Source organism: Clupea harengus, unplaced genomic scaffold, assembly GCF_900700415.2.
Source record: "Clupea harengus unplaced genomic scaffold, Ch_v2.0.2, whole genome shotgun sequence".
NCBI lineage: Eukaryota > Metazoa > Chordata > Actinopteri > Clupeiformes > Clupeidae > Clupea > Clupea harengus.
The window spans coordinates 15001-21668 of NW_024880537.1; the positions used below are offsets into that span (position 1 = coordinate 15001).

The following is a 6668-nucleotide window of genomic DNA, read 5'->3' on the forward strand; positions in this document are numbered from 1 at the left end:
TCTACTCTACTCTACTCTACTCTACTCTACTCTACTCTACTCTACTCTACTCTACTCTACTCTACTCTACTCTACTCTACTCTGCTCTGCTCTGCTCTGCTCTGCTCTGCTCTGCTTCCCTCTGCTCTGCTTCCCTCTGCTCTGTCAGCCTGCATCTCTGCTGTCTGCACAGTGTTGAGCTTAAAGAGAGTGGGCACACAGCTGAACCCAGGCAGGATTGGGTTTGGGTTCGAAGGAGGATCAGACTGACCAGGGGATATCTGCATGTCACACACACACACACACACGATAACTATGAGCTACAGGCTAAAATCACACACACAACACACACACGTTCAAATTCCAGCCCTCCACTTGAGCAGGGATGAGCTAGCCCTGATCTAGCAGGTTGTTGTGACTCTCTGGCGTCTGACCGAAGCTAAAGTGTGAGCGCGGTAAAGCTGCTAACAACCTTGATAGCGTTAGCGCTCATCTCCTTAACGCTGGAACATAAACGGCCTGGATTAGCCTGCTAGGCAGATTAAAACAAGCAAACAAACTACAAACAAGGAGGGTCAGGGTCAAGGGTCAACACACGGTCAACATGTCCTCTCTCTTCTCTGGCCTTGTCCCTGGCGATGAGTGAAAGCAGGAGAGGAGAGTCAATACCAAAAACAGCCAGAAGGGGGACAGGGCTGCTGCTTTGGTAATCATCACACAGCAGGCCCATTCACAAAGACATTTATGAATAGATTTATAACAGATTTTAAAAAATTGATTTTCATATTATGCCGAAATATGCAGGCATTTTAATGGAGAGTAAGACAAACTATAAATCATTTTTAAAGCTAGCATATCACACTAACAGACATGGCCGCTAACAGCATTCATTTTCCCAAGCAGTTCAATGTTTAAATCACCACAGCTAGTCTGAGTTCCATCATCAGCCACTGGTGTGGTTAGCATTCGGTCAGGGGCGCTAATGAGTGTTAGCATAGTTAGCATTCAGTCAGGGACGCTAATGAGTGTTAGCATAGTTAGCGTTACTGACATTACAGCGCAACTCCAAAAACAGACAGACAGAGACAGATAGAGAGAGAAAGAGAGAGAGATAGAGCAAATAGAGATAGAAGGAGAAAGAGAAAGAGGAAAGCTGTGTCTGACATTACAGAGCGACTCTAAAAACAGAGAAAGACAGAGAGAGAAAGAGAGCGAAAGAGAGAGCAAGAGAAAGAGAAAGAGAGAGAGCAAAAGAGAGAGAGAAAGAGAGAGAGAAAGTGAGAGAAAGAGAGAGAGAAAGAGAGAAAATGAGAGACAAGGAAAGAAAGAAAGAGAGAGAAAGAGAGAAAGAGAGAGAAAAAGAGAGAGAAAGAGAGAGAGCGATAAAGAGAGAAAGAGAGAGAAAGTGAGAGAAAGAGAGAGAAAATGAGACAGAGAGAGAGAGAGAAAAGAGAGAGAAAAAGAGAGAGAAAGAGAAAGAAAGAAAGAGAGAAAGAGAGAGAAAAAGAGAGAGAAAGAGAAAGAAAGAAAGAGAGAGAAAGAGAGAGAGAGAAAGAGAGAGAAAGAGAAAGAGGACATTACAGCGCGACTCCAAAAATAGCTCCCTGGCGCCTGGCCTCCAGCTTGGTTGTCATGGCGACTGAACCACAGGCGCTATTAATAGACTGATCCTGTGTGACTGGAGAGGGGAAGAGTGAAAGAGAGAGGGAGAGGGGGGGGGGAGAGAGACAGAGAGAGAGTTGATGGAGGGAAGGAGAGAGGAGGAAAGAGAAAGAGAGAAACAAACAGAGGGGGGAGAGGAGATACAGACAGAGAGAGAGACAGAAAGAGAGAAAGAGAGAGAGAGTGAGAAGAGAGAGAGAGTGTGAGATGAACGGGAGGGAGAGAGCTGGCGAAAAGGGGGCAAGGGTGGAGAGGCAGACCAGACTGAAAGAAGAAGAGATAAGTGCACACACACATTTGCACACACACACACACACACACCACACACACACACACACACACACACACACATCTGCCCACACACACACACACACACATACAAATCACATAAATAACTCAAGATATCTAAACTACGGGGGCCCAAAGAGCTCAATGCTCAACTTGATGAAACACACGCAAACAGACTAAACAGAAGCAAATTAAGAAAACATTTGCAGATTAGACAACACAACATTGCAGTAAACGTTTCCAGAGAACACGTTTGGATTGCGAACACGTTAGCTGGGTTCCAACGCTAATGGTTCTTTAAGAACCCGTAATAGGGGACGAGCAAGTTAATGTACCGGTTTGCTGACATGACTAATAACATGAGACCTGTGACTTTCACTGGGCAAAAAGGCTGCCATTCAAATCTGTATGCGGACTCCGACTATTTCCCAGTGTATCTGTCATGTCCGATGTATCTCTGTGCATGGGAACTGATAACGGGGCGTAAACAGAATACGCATATAGTACATATCAGATGAGTGTAGCCTCGGCCTACTTCCTGTATACAGGACATATCAGATGAGTATAGCCTCGGTCTACTCCCTGGAACACATTTATTTGGTATCAGTTTTACCTCCCATCATTCAGACTAGCAGTGAATATGTTAAGACAACTAGTCCTACTACAGTGAAGTTAAATGTTTAATGCTCCAATTTCAATGTACACACACACGCTTACACACACACACACGCTCTCATACACACACACACACACGCTTACACACACACACGCTCACACACACACACACACACCCATGCTCACACACACACATGTTGAAGCATAAACTCAGGCCCCTATATGTGAAGACCAACTCATACACATAGAGTCTAATATCTTCAGGCAGAGTTTGAGGGGCCAATCTCTAGTCTTTCCACTGAAACTGGGTTGGAACATCGGCGTGGGAACTGGCCAATGAAATCATGTCATTTAAAAAATATCTTCCATATCATTTTGATATTTCATTTTACATCTTTAGAAACTTACGCTGGAAAGGTAGGAAGGTAATGGCTCCATGATATGGATGCCTACCTGATGCCCTTACACTAGCCTACACTAGCCTACACTAGCCTACCTGATGCTGTCGCTACACGATGGTAGTCCTTTGGGGGATAGTAGTCCCTCACATTGCGCATGCTCAGACACAAACGGTTTATGGCATAAGGCTCAACATAATCGAGCATGCTCAGACAACAAAACGGTTTACAGCATAAGGCTCAACATCAATATCAACATATCTGGCTTGTCTTAACGCATAATGTAGGTTTATTTAACGTAATATTTAATAATGTTGTAAATGGTTTAAACGTCAACATATGGGGCTTGTCTTAACGCATAATGTGGGTATATTTAATGTTATATTTTATTATGTTGTAAACGACTAACAGCATAAGGCTCTACGTCAACATATGAAAAGAAACTGGGGAGAGACTTTTTGATCCTCCACCTCATCTGTTTTGTCCACTGTGACAACATCTTCTTTGTTTTTAAATAAATGGTCATGTTTTCAAAAACCTGGCTTTCGTCGCTTTTCTCCATGATTGAAAACGGATCTGTCGTTGTGACGCATGCGCGGCTTCGCTGTCGACAGTGTCGCAAAATGACGCATGCGCAATGTGAGGGACTACTATCCCCAAAGGACTACCATCGTGTAGCGACAGATGCCCTTACACTAGCCTACCTGATGCCCTTACACTAGCCTACACTAGCCTACCTGATGCCCTTACACTAGCCTACACTAGCATACACTAGCCTACCTGATGCCCTTACACTAGCCTACACTAGCCTACCTGATGCCCTTACACTAGCCTACACTAGCATACACTAGCCTACCTGATGCCCTTACACTAGCCTACACTAGCCTACCTGATGCCCTTACACTAGCCTACACTAGCCTACCTGATGCCCTTACACTAGCCTACACTAGCCTACACTAGCCTACCTGATGCCCTTACACTAGCCTACACTAGCCTACCTGATGCCCTTACACTAGCCTACACTAGCCTACACTAGCCTACCTGATGCCCTTACACTAGCCTACACTAGCCTACCTGATGCCCTTACACTAGCCTACACTAGCCTACCTGATGCTGACCACCCATACACCATCTATACACCATCTCCACATTCACTCTCTCCACCAGCTCTCTGCCATAGAACCTCTCACTATAGCAGTCAGTTTGGATGCCTTCTACTATATTAACAGCTTCCAGTGAACCATCTCTTTTCCTTTCCTTCTCGCTCACTTTCTCCCCCTCTCTCTATCTCTTCCCTTCTCAGTCTGCTCTCCTCTCTCTCTCTCTCTCTCTCTCTCTCTCTCTCTCTCTCTCTCTCTCTCTCTCTCTCTCTCTCTCTTTTCGTGTCCTCTCTCTCTCTCTCTCTCTCCTGCTCTTCCTTTCCTCTCCTCTTCTCTCCATCCATCGCCACCCTCCCCTGTGCGATGACTCAGTTCCAGACATTTTCAACTGCAGAGACAGACAGCATTGCACACAAGAGGACAGACAGCATTGCACAGAGACAGACAGCATTGCGCAGAGACAGACAGCATTGCACAGAGAGACAGACAGCATTGCACACAGACAGCATTGCACACAGACAGACAGCATTTCACACAGAGACAGACAGCATTGCACAGAGACAGGCAGCATTGCACAGAGACAGGCAGCATTGCACACAGACAGGGAGGGAGGAAAAGAACGCGTGAGAAGGAGAGTGAATGTGGAAAGACTGGGATTGAGGATTCAAATGCCAAGGATGGCCAGAGAAAGGCTTCACAACCCCCCCCCCCCACACACACACACACACACACACACACACACACAAATACATATATAAAGAGAGAGAGAGATGAAATATGAGAGAGAAGGAAGAGTAACGTCTCCCTCTCCCGCTCTTCCTCCCTCTCCCTCCCTCTCCCTCCCTCTCTGTTTCTTTGTCATGCCTACAGTCTCCTTCAGGTATAGCCTACAACATTGGTTCTCAAACTTTTTCTGTCATTCCCCACTTTGAACAAGGGGGCCTTTTCAAGCCCCATCGCTCCCATAAAATGGTAGGCCAAGCTTAAAATTGTAAAAAAAGTAATAACAAATAGCATCTTATTTAGGTCAGCAAATGTGATTTCATGTTTCATGTTGTAGTGTATTGTTGTTATGGACACGCACACATGGACGGATTATGAAACCATGGGTCAGGACAGAATACACCGCTTCCAACCACAAATAAGAGCTACATTTAAGCCACCTCTGATATTAACAAATACAAAGTCTAAAAAACAAGTGACAGCAAGCAAAGTTAATAACAGCGACTTCACGCAGAGGCTCTGGTTTAGGGACCCCCTGAGCTCATGGGCCCTTGGGCCTGGGCCCGGTAGGCCCGTTCGGTAATCCATCCCTGCACGCACACAGTATTGTATTTCTTTCTGTTGGCGGGCTTTTACTTTGACATCATACTCGTCTCGAGGGATAGGGAACAACTCTGACAGTTAGTAACGCACATAAGCCTCTAGTAAATTATGCTTTTCCTCGCACCCTCGAAACAATGACTACCGTCTCACACTGTGATAAATATGTTTAAGTGACCTATGTTTAAATTCTATGAACTGTTAGTTCGTTGAAACGTAAAATGTAATTATTATTCATTTAGACACGTTACGTTCTAATATGTGACCGTTAGCACACCATTCATTCATTCAGCCAGCTGTGCTGTAATCTGTTGTTGCTCTGATTCTTGGTGTAATTAATCTAATAGTAACTTGCTGTGTTTAGTTAAGATACCTTCTAAGTTTTTTCCGTTTCTTGTGTATTATTGTTTCACTCATAAGTTTTCACCTGACATCAATAAAGGAGCAAGGCGCTCGCTACCTGGCTCGTGAAATCAAGTTTGGCTGACTGTTGAACTGACTGTCAACACACTGGACGTGTAAAACACGTAGCGAGAACAGTACACAGCCCTAACTAAACTAAAGTTTTTTTTAAATTGTTCTGCTGCAATTAAAACGCCGACGTCAATCAAAATCTATTGCCTAGAAAGGAAAGCATTGCCATAGATCAGGGGTAAAAAAAAGAAATCTCCCGTTCATCACGTCTCTGCGCCCCATCTCACACTTTGAGAAACGCTGGCCTACAGTGAGTTTATCTCAGACGTAAACTACCCAGGAAAATCTCAATCCAAAGCACAACAGGAAATAAAGGGACTGCATAACTACCACACACACACACACACACACACACACAACTCTACCTCCAACTACCACACACACAAAATAGACCACCTCACACACACACAAACACACTACTTGACCTCTAACTACCACACACACACACAACACACACACACACACACACACACACACACACACACTACTCTACCTCTAACTACCACACACACACAACATACTTAAACACTACTCAACCTCTAACTACCACACACAAACACAGGAACATGAATACCAAGTTAACACACACGCATGTCTAAAACACTCTATCTGGCACATTGGTAGACACACACACACACACACACACACACACACACACACACACACACACACACACACACACACACACACACACGTCTAAAACACTCTATCTGGCACATTCTCTCCATGGAATCAGACTCCAGTCAGCCCTCCAACCAAGATGTAATTGTATGTGCAGGGGCAGTGATCCCTCTACAGAAAACCTCTCACAGGGCAACTGCAGCCGTTG

General features: G+C 44.9%; 1 pseudogene; it reads right to left on the reverse strand.

Moving 5' to 3' along the window:
- Positions 1–1613, reverse strand: part of LOC122132352 — a 9302-nt pseudogene extending 7689 nt beyond the window's left edge.
- Between the last annotated feature and the right edge of the window lie 5055 nt (positions 1614–6668).